At 49.8% G+C, this 10,362-nt stretch overlaps 3 non-coding genes across 3 annotated transcripts; all 3 read left to right on the top strand.

Annotated features, from left to right (window-relative positions):
- Window positions 1-786: 786 nt before the first annotated feature.
- Window positions 787-905, top strand: LOC112845495 (5S ribosomal RNA). Its single transcript, XR_003218327.1, has one exon. It is a non-coding gene; the product is annotated as a 5S ribosomal RNA (ribosomal RNA).
- A 1,319-nt stretch (window positions 906-2,224) lies between these two features.
- LOC112845494 (5S ribosomal RNA) lies at window positions 2,225-2,343 on the top strand. The gene has a single exon (XR_003218326.1). It is a non-coding gene; the product is annotated as a 5S ribosomal RNA (ribosomal RNA).
- Window positions 2,344-3,468: 1,125 nt separating this feature from the next.
- LOC112845493 (5S ribosomal RNA) lies at window positions 3,469-3,587 on the top strand. Its single transcript, XR_003218325.1, has one exon. It is a non-coding gene; the product is annotated as a 5S ribosomal RNA (ribosomal RNA).
- Window positions 3,588-10,362: the final 6,775 nt, after the last annotated feature.

Genomic DNA, 10,362 nt, shown 5'->3' with positions numbered 1-10,362 from the left:
TCATCTAAATTACACCAGGGCCTGTGGTGCAGGCTGAGGCCAAATACACCACACCAGGCCTGTGGCCTGGTGAGGCCATCGACACCACACCGGGCCTGCGTTGCAGCTGAGGCAACCTGCACCACACCAGGGCCTGTGCTGCTGGCTGAGGCCAACTACACCACACACTTGGCCAGTGGCTCTGCTGAGGCCACCTACACCACACCAGGCCCTGTGCTACTGTCTGAGGCCATATTCATCACACCAGGGCCTGTGCTGCTGGATGAGGCCATCCACATCACAAGAGGACCTGTGCTCCTTGCCTAGACCAACTACACCACACCAGGGTTTCTGGCTCTGGCTGAGGCAATCTACACCACACCAGGGTCTGTGCTTCTGGCTGGTTCCATCTGCACCACACCAGGGCCTGTGCTGATGGCTGAGGCCATCCGCACCACACCGGTCCTTCTGGCTGCTACATAGGTCATCTAAATTACTCCAGGACCTGTGATTCTGGCTGTGGACCTGTGCTGCTGGCTGAGGCCAACTACACCACACAAGGTATTGTGGCTCTGGTTGAGGCATCTATTTCCCAACAGGGCCTGGGCTGCTGGCTGAGGCAATGTACACCACACCAGGGCCTGTGCTGATGGTTAAATATAAATTGAGTCCTTGGGTTAGGGTATTAGGCAAGCATGCAGTTACCGTTAACACTGTAGTTAAATTGGAGGGTTGTTCGCGTAACTTCAAGTACTGCCCACCTCACCACTTGATTCCATAAATTGACACTTTGTGCTGTGGCCAGCAGCTTACGGCCATACCACCCTGAGCACGCCCGATCTCGTCTGATCTCGGAAGCTCAGCAGGGTTGGGCTTGGTTAGTACTCGGATGGTAGACTGCCTGGGAATACCAGGTGCTGTAAGCTTTACCTTTTATGTCATTGAACTGCTTTTGATCCAGAGAAGGAGGGTGTTGAAAAACCCAAAGCAGCTGCTCATTAATGAGGGCACATTAACGACATTCCTTTTGGCGCTTTTCAGCAATGTTTGTGCTGCCGGGTGAGGCCATCCACAACACAACGGGGCATATGCTGCTAACATAGGTCATCTAAATTACACCAGGGCCTGTGGTGCAGGCTGAGGCCAATACACCACACCAGGGCCTGTGGCTCTGGGTGAGGCCATCGACACCACACCGGGGCTGCGTTGCAGCTGAGGCAACCTGCACCACACCAGGGGCCTGTGCTGCTGGCTGAGGCCAACTACACCATACACTTGGCCAGTGGCTCTGCTGAGCCCACCTACACCACACCAGGGCCTGTGCTACTGTCTGAGGCCATATTCATCACACCAGGGCCTGTGCTGCTGGCTGAGGCCATATTCATCACACCAGGGCCTGTGCTGCTGGCTGAGGCCATATTCATCACACCGGTCCTTCTGGCTGCTACATAGGTCATCTAAATTACACCAGGGCCTGTGGTGCAGGCTGAGGCCAAATACACCACACCAGGGCCTGTGGCTCTGGGTGAGGCCATCGACACCACACCGGGGCCTGCGTTGCAGCTGAGGCAACCTGCACCACACCAGGGCCTGTGCTGCTGGCTGAGGCCAACTACACCACACACTTGGCCAGTGGCTCTGCCTGAGGCCACCTACACCACACCAGGCCCTGTGCTACTGTCTGAGGCCATATTCATCACACCAGGGCCTGTGCTGCTGGATGAGGCCATCCACATCACAAGAGGACCTGTGCTCCTTGCCTAGACCAACTACACCACACCAGGGTTTCTGGCTCTGGCTGAGGCAATCTACACCACACCAGGGTCTGTGCTTCTGGCTGGTTCCATCTGCACCACACCAGGGCCTGTGCTGATGGCTGAGGCCATCCGCACCACACCGGTCCTTCTGGCTGCTACATAGGTCATCTAAATTACTCCAGGACCTGTGATTCTGGCTGTGGACCTGTGCTGCTGGCTGAGGCCAACTACACCACACAAGGTATTGTGGCTCTGGTTGAGGCCATCTATTTCCCAACAGGGCCTGGGCTGCTGGCTGAGGCAATGTACACCACACCAGGGCCTGTGCTGCTGGTTAAATATAAATTGAGTCCTTGGGTTAGGGTATTAGGCAAGCATGCAGTTACCGTTAACACTGTAGTTAAATTGGAGGGTTGTTCGCGTAACTTCAAGTACTGCCCACCTCACCACTTGATTCCATAAATTGACACTTTGTGCTGTGGCCAGCAGCTTACGGCCATACCACCCTGAGCACGCCCGATCTCGTCTGATCTCGGAAGCTCAGCAGGGTTGGGCTTGGTTAGTACTCGGATGGTAGACTGCCTGGGAATACCAGGTGCTGTAAGCTTTACCTTTTCATGTCATTGAACTGCTTTTGATCCAGAGAAGGAGGGTGTTGAAAACCCAAAGCAGCTGCTCATTAATGAGGCACATTAACGACATTCCTTTTGGCGCTTTTCAGCAATGTCTTGTGCTGCCGGGTGAGGCCATCCACAACACAACGGGGCATATGGTGCTAACATAGGTCATCTAAATTACACCAGGGCCTGTGGTGCAGGCTGAGGCCAATACACCACACCAGGGCCTGTGGCTCTGGGTGAGGCCATCGACACCACACCGGGGCCTGCGTTGCAGCTGAGGCAACCTGCACCACACCAGGGCCTGTGCTGCTGGCTGAGGCCAACTACACCATACACTTGGCCAGTGGCTCTGCCTGAGCCCACCTACACCACACCAGGGCCTGTGCTACTGTCTGAGGCCATATTCATCACACCAGGGCCTGTGCTGCTGGCTGAGGCCATATTCATCACACCAGGGCCTGTGCTGCTGGCTGAGGCCATATTCATCACACCAGGTCCTGTGCTTCTGGCTGAGGCCACCTACACCACACCAGGGTCTGTGCTTCTGGCTGCTTCCATCTGCACCACACCAGGGCCTGTGGTTATGGCTGAGGCCATCCGCACCACACCGGTCCTTCTGGCTGCTACATAGGTCATCTAAATTACTCCAGGACCTGTGATTCTGGCTGTGGACCTGTGCTGCTGGCTGAGGCACACTACACCACACCACGGATTGTGGCTCTGGTTGAGGCCACCTAGACCACACCACGTCCTGAGTTGCCGCTGAGGCAACCTGCACCACACCACCGCCTGTGCCGCTGGCTGAGGACAACTACACCACACACTTGGCCAGTGGGTCTGGCTGAGGCCAACTACACCACACAAGGTATTGTGGCTCTGGTTGAGGCCATCTATTTCCCAACAGGGCCTGGGCTGCTGGCTGAGGCAATGTACACCACACCAGGGCCTGTGCTGCTGGTTAAATATAAATTGAGTCCTTGGGTTAGGGTATTAGGCAAGCATGCAGTTACCGTTAACACTGTAGTTAAATTGGAGGGTTGTTCGCGTAACTTCAAGTACTGCCCACCTCACCACTTGATTCCATAAATTGACACTTTGTGCTGTGGCCAGCAGCTTACGGCCATACCACCCTGAGCACGCCCGATCTCGTCTGATCTCGGAAGCTAAGCAGGGTTGGGCTTGGTTAGTACTCGGATGGTAGACTGCCTGGGAATACCAGGTGCTGCAAGCTTTACCTTTTCATGTCATTGAACTGCTTTTGATCCAGAGAAGGAGGGTGTTGAAAAACCCAAAGCAGCTGCTCATTAATGAGGGCACATTAACGACATTCCTTTTGGCGCTTTTCAACAATGTCTTGTGCTGCCGGGTGAGGCCATCCACAACACAACGGGGCATATGCTGCTAACATAGGTCATCTAAATTACACCAGGGCCTGTGGTGCAGGCTGAGGCCAAATACACCACACCAGGGTCTGTGCTTCTGGCTGCTTCCATCTGCACCACACCAGGGCCTGTGCTGATGGCTGAGGCCATCCGCACCACACCGGTCCTTCTGGCTGCTACATAGGTCATCTAATTACACCAGGGCCTGTGGTGCAGGCTGAGGCCAAATACACCACACCAGGGCCTGTGGCTCTGGGTGAGGCCATCGACACCACACCGGGGCCTGCGTTGCAGCTGAGGCAACCTGCACCACACCAGGGCCTGTGCTGCTGGCTGAGGCCAACTACACCACACACTTGGCCAGTGGCTCTGCCTGAGGCCACCTACACCACACCAGGTCCTGTGCTTCTGGCTGAGGCCACTGTGGAATTAAAGAAATTGTTTTACTGCTACAATATATCGCATAGCATTAGCATCGCATTAAGAGTATCACATATAGCTTTAAGACGGCAGGGAGACATTTAACACACTGACACCATATTAACCTTTAGCACAGGTGCAGTGATAACCATTTTTATATTGTTATATCCTTATACACACATTGCAGTTTTGTGCTCATAAAGAGCTGAAGCTCCCTCAGGTAATAAAGGTCACGAGCTTCGTTCGGCGATAGGTCTGGACGATCCATTGGAGGAGATGCTGGGAGCTTAAGAAAGACCGCACACATGCTTACAAAACACATATATATCACATAACCTAGAAACAGGCCTGAATAGAGGCCTGAATGTATTCAGCAAACATGTTCCATTTGAGTCTGCCTAGTAACAGATGACGAGAAGGAGAGAACCAGCCCATGGGGACCCAGAGGCCTGAGACCATTGCCTTATTTGGAAGAAGATACCAGAAAGAGGAACTCTTGTGTCTGCATTATTTCTAAAAATTGATCAATGTTCTTAAGATGCAAATTATGTGCTTGTAACGCATGAGGGGCGTCATAATACCCTGACATTATAAAAGCAAATTGAAATGTATTTTTGGGGAAGATCCTTGCTGATGTGTGCAGTAACTATCTTCCCGCGCGTGTGCTTAAATAAAATCATTGTTCTGACCCAACCCTTCTGGACTGTTCTGGTTTTGTATCTCCCCTCAATTCTGAACCCTTAACAATTGGTGCATTGGCCAGGGTTGAGGTGCGGAGAATTTGTTGGTGGTTTGGACGTCCGAGGGGGGTCGCACGGACAGAGCCGGTGATCAATCTGAGTGTTGAAGTATTCCAAAGTGTGCCGAATTGGATGTTGAAATTAAAGTCTACTCATTAGATTACTGGTAAATGTTTGTGTTCTGATGGTTTGAAAGTTTGGAAAGTCGGATATGATATGTTGACAATAATAGTGTTGTGATAAAGGTAATGAATACATGAGAAAAAGGTTTTAACATACAAGAATATACTAGGTAATTGGTCATTTGTTGTGACACGGTGTTGTCAATTGGTTATAAAGCTGGGCTTGGGCAACAGCATAATTGTCGGTGTGATTTTATGGGTTGTCTTGAAAGTAATTAAATTTCTGTAGAACGGAACTTTGGAAGTTCTTAGAAGCGGTTTTCTCGGAGGTGACGTTCCAAATTTCCTGAGGACGCTCAGGATTTTCCGTTGGTAGGGATAGTCCGATTTGGCTTTCGTGGAGAACTTGGGAACCTCCAAAATAGCTACTGATTAGATCAGTTTACCGTTTAGAACGGTATTTGCGCTTTTTTGGGCAGTAAAGCTTGGAGCTTGGGCGTTAGACGCTTTTAAAATTGACTTAGGGATTTTAGAGGTTAGACCAGAGACAGGTTGGACCTGATACTGTGTAATTGATAATAAAAAACTTGGAGTTTGTCCCTTGGAGGGTTAATTTAAATTTGTCAAAATTGTTGAGGTTGTGCAATGTCTGGCCTGATAATTGTTGTTGTTGTAATTAGAAGACGTCTCTGTATTATAATGTGAAAAGTTTTATGTCTAGGAAGTCTGTGTACGACACAACTTTGCGGATCCTTTCTTATTTTAAGACTGTATGTCTGTGTGTATGCTTCACTTAGTGGGTGTGGACACTTCCCTTTTTCTCGGGGCCTTTCTTGAAGGCCTCACACGCACTTACAATTTGAGATCTAGTTCCTCTTTTGCAGTGGGCAGTATTTTTAACTGTTTTTATTAATTTCTGCAACCACACATATGCTTGAAGTGCCTGCCTTTGACTTAGACTTTGAAATAGTGAGTATTCATGTGCACAGTGTTATTTTTTGTTGAGTTAAAACATTAAACCATTTCATGACGTTCCCTGCCCATGATTTCAAAGTTTATATGTACAGTATGTGTGCCAGTGAAAAAGCAGAAGGCAGTTTGTTGTAAGAATATGTATCTGTGTCTATTCAAATGAGATGCCTGTGAAGACATGTTTGACTTAGGATCTTGTCAAGTCAAATATACATGGACAGGAGACGTGGGACACGTCAGCTGTCGATGCCATGCTGTGATTTCAGATACTCATTACGGTTTTTTAGTAACTGCAGTAATAAGGCGATCACAAGAACAATTATTTGAATTTACACGTCGCAGTCTCATTATATTTAAGGTCCTGGAATTATACTGTAGGCCGGATAGAGATCCCACTGAGGCTGAACGTGTATTTCCGGCCTTCTGCGCAAGTGCGTTCAGGGATTTTGAAATACAGTACCAGTGGACCGGCTGAAATCACGTCTACTTTTGTACGTGGATTATTCTAGTGTAAATAACACTCGATGAAATAAGCTGCACATTATATGGAGGAAGGACATGAGGGAGTTTCTGGATTAGATCTCAGAGATATGACTGGATTCACGTTCACTCTTGTGTTGACTCCGGTAACGGACGGGCAGTCACTGCAGGTGGAAACGGAGGTGCGTGTTTGTTGCAAACAGAGGACGCAGACTACGAATATAGTATAACTGTGTACTTAACTGAAGTAGAATTCCCTATCTTATTGAACGAATGTTTACGTTTGGTGGAAACCCTGCGTAACATAGTGGAACAAAATAGTGAAGAACCGGGAGAATCTTAGAAACACAAACAGTACCGAATTTAAAGGTTATATGGTGTTTCTGGTGAGTTCTTATGTAATGCTTTTGATACCTACGTAATCACCCACTTTTCACGGATAACCTTTTCTATGGTGCCCAATTCAAAACACAATAGACATTACTCGTTTTCACTGGGGGGTGGAATACAGTCCGATAGAAATATGTTGACTTTCGGGTCCTGTAGGATTGAAATTGTGCCATTACAAGATGATCAGTTTACAGTGACTTGTGTTATGCACGGGGAAACGGTGGAAGAACCTTATGAGTTCTCCATTGCAGAAGATATCAGGGAATCAGAGTTCGCGGACTGGTTAACCAGGACCTTGGAATTGTTTGTTATGTTGGCTGACCTATGCGAGACAGCAGGTACCACTGATTGGGTACCACCAGAGGAGAGCCCTGCGGAAGGCACGTGATGACGTTTTAAATGATTATTTGGACAGGCGCTGGAGGTGATCCGTGTTTTGTTTCTATGTGATTTTGCCTTGTTTATTATCATTATAGCTACGACTTTCACAGGGGGAGGCCTGGTTTCTCTCTTGAAGTTAAAACAATGTGGATTTGTGTTTATTTGGTTCCTGTGACAATAAGTGTATTTCAGATAATTGATTTGGAGTTTCAAATGGTGGATATTGACTGTTACGTTGTGGTATTTTATTAAATTAGCTTAGTAGAAGAGCTGCTTGGTCCCTGGGGAGCTTGGGACTGGCTCCTGTTTCTCACTGGTGTGTGTTGGGCAGCTGGTCTGCTTTCAGAGAAAACACAGGGAAGCTTTTCAAAAGTTTAAAGGGGTTGGAGATAACACAAGAATTATATGGAAACACACTACATGCTAACTAAGTCTTGTGGGTGCATTTTTGCTCCCACATTCTTTTTGGGGTGTTGACAAATACAAACTGAATTTTGAGTCCTGAGTTCACTGTTGTGTGTGTCACCAAGCAGGAGAAAAGAGGAACTGACTGCTTGAGCGGTGAGACGGACTCTGACACAGAACAGGGAAGTATCTCGGTGATACTCGGTGGGAGGAGCCGACAGCAGCCATTTTGAAGAGGTAAGTGTTGTCTTGCAGGGAGAGACACAAAATGGCGGACAGCTCGGCCAGCGCGCAGAGGCGTTATAAACCACTGAAGGATCAGGTGGAACAGCTGAAAAAGGCCATACGAATGGCCTGCCCAGGTACATCTAAAGAAGCAGAAAAGGAGTGTAAAGCCATGGAAGCTGAGGTGAGCAAACTTTTTCAATCCCAACAGAAAGGGCCGGATGATAGGGTGTCCCTGGACCTTGTGCTCAAAACTGAAGGGGAGAGGTGTGAAAAGAAATTGAGAGATCTACAGGTGGAATCTGGAGGCCGCTCAGTCAACAGGAAAACGAAAAAGGAAATGAAGGACCTAAAGTCAATGCATGGTAACTGCTGTAAGTGGATGATGATGTGCAATGCTGCGCAGTCTTGGATGAAGGACAAGGTGGAACAGACTGAACCTGTAAAGGAGCAGGATCAGAACATAAAGGGAACAGAGGACATGGTAGGTATAATGAAAACTTTGCGACACCTACAGGACGAGAACAAAAAACTGGAGGATCAGATGACAAGACTCACCACAAAGGAGGAGGAAGCAAACAGACAGCACACACCGAATGTATACCCGTGGATCCCGACACTGCCCAGTGCCCCGCCCCTTACATGATGCCGATGATGACGTTCGAGGGAGGACAAGTGCGTGGCCCAAATGGACAAACTGGCATTGTGCTTGGAGGAATCGCAGACGTCAGGTACACTGGCATGACCACAGCAACCCAAGCCTAGGAGATGATGGCAGCAGGAACACAGGAAGTGGAGGATGGGGAGACACAGGTGGATCCAGTTACAGACGACGGCTTGCCCCCGCCTCACCATGCCTCGGACTTGGAGGACCAACCTGGACAAGCTGTGAGGCCAGGGGAGTCAGCCAGTCATGGCGAGGTCCCACTCACACCCCTGACTGAAGACATGACCTCACCAGACTTGGCGATCAGGAGACCAGAGTTTGTTGAGTTGCCGACCCCGAGGAGAAGGGCACAGCTCCAGACAGGTAAGTTAATTACAGTGAAGAAAGCCCATTGGGAAGGAGAAGTGCATGGGTACATGCACGAGGACCGAGACGCTCTACTGGCGGTCGTAGACACACTGACCATTGCGAAACAGAAAGCCCTGAAGGAACTTGCAGAGGAACACATGAAAAAACGTGGGACTTCATCAGAAGAAGAGACTGAAGAAGAGGAAGCCATTGCAGCAGGAGCGGCCTCTGACCCAGGCACAAGCATCAAACTGCGCAACAGAAGAGTGAGCAGAGAACCGAGCACAAAACGGAAATTCAGTGGCAGAGGACAACGCCAATCCATATTTGATGCCCCAAGGGGCTCGGAAAAGACCAGGAAGAGCAAGGAAGTGAATTTCAGGGATGAAGCCACAACAACAAGTTTGAATTTGCCACTGATAATGGGCCCCAAGCATGAACCAATCTATCGCGCATACAAGGTAAGAGACCTGGACGCATTGGTCAAACAACTGCCACCCATCACAGAGGGAGGAGCAAGATGGTTGAGGAAGCTGCACATGCTGACGGAAGGAGACGAAATTGCGATTGGAGATTTCCGCGCTATTTCTGGAAGAATTATGCTTGGGTGTGGCCTGGCAGACGTGGAAGAAATCGCCGGAACGACCCATCACGCCAATGACGTGCCATATCGTGACGTGCAAAGTGACCTAGCGGACGCAGTTCGTGAGAAGTACCCAACCCCCAACACGGGAGCCATTCCTAAAATAATTTGGGATCCACAACACACACCTAGTGAGGGCAAAGGAGCAGTGGATGTCCGAAACGGGAATACACCCCGGAAGGGAAGGTGAAAGTCGGGCGTGGTTCCGGGCTGCGGTCCTTGCAGGGTTGCCCAAGCAAGTGAGAACTGATCTAGAAAAGAATCCAGACTTTGCTGTTGCAGATTCCACCCAACGTGACACACAGATTGATGCTGGAGCAAGACGAGGTGAACAAACAGAAAAAAGAACTGGAGGAGGCACAAGCTCAATTGTTGAAGCTGCAGCTAAATGAGGCCCGCGACAAATACGTCAGTAAGAAAAAGAAGCGAAAGACGCAAGCAAGGCAATAATGGTAGTAAAGCCCCAGCCTGATCCTGTGCCCGAATGGCCAGATCTGGATCCCAACGTATACCCTGATGACCGCTGGCCCGTCAATGCACCAAGGCAGCGACAACCCGCGGGGAATTGGGGAGCGGGTAGACCGTATAGAGGGCGTGGTGGATCCGCAGGGAGAGGACAAAGGGCTCGTGGTACGGGGAATCCCAGCAACACGTCATGGAATGCCTGTCTGAGATGCGGAGAAGAAGGACATTGGGTGCATGACTGCCCGGAACCGCCCCTAAACTATCGAGGGCGAGGCTACCAAACCCAGGCACGCGGAGCTCCCAGAGGAAGAGGTACATACAGAGGGGGCACCAAGCACCAAACCCAGGGCAGCGCCAGTCGCTCAG

The sequence above is a fragment of the Oreochromis niloticus genome, unplaced genomic scaffold (assembly GCF_001858045.2).
Source record: "Oreochromis niloticus isolate F11D_XX unplaced genomic scaffold, O_niloticus_UMD_NMBU tig00007621_pilon, whole genome shotgun sequence".
NCBI lineage: Eukaryota > Metazoa > Chordata > Actinopteri > Cichliformes > Cichlidae > Oreochromis > Oreochromis niloticus.
Note: the sequence above shows the minus strand (reverse complement) of the source record. Positions and strands in the feature narration are given on the sequence as shown.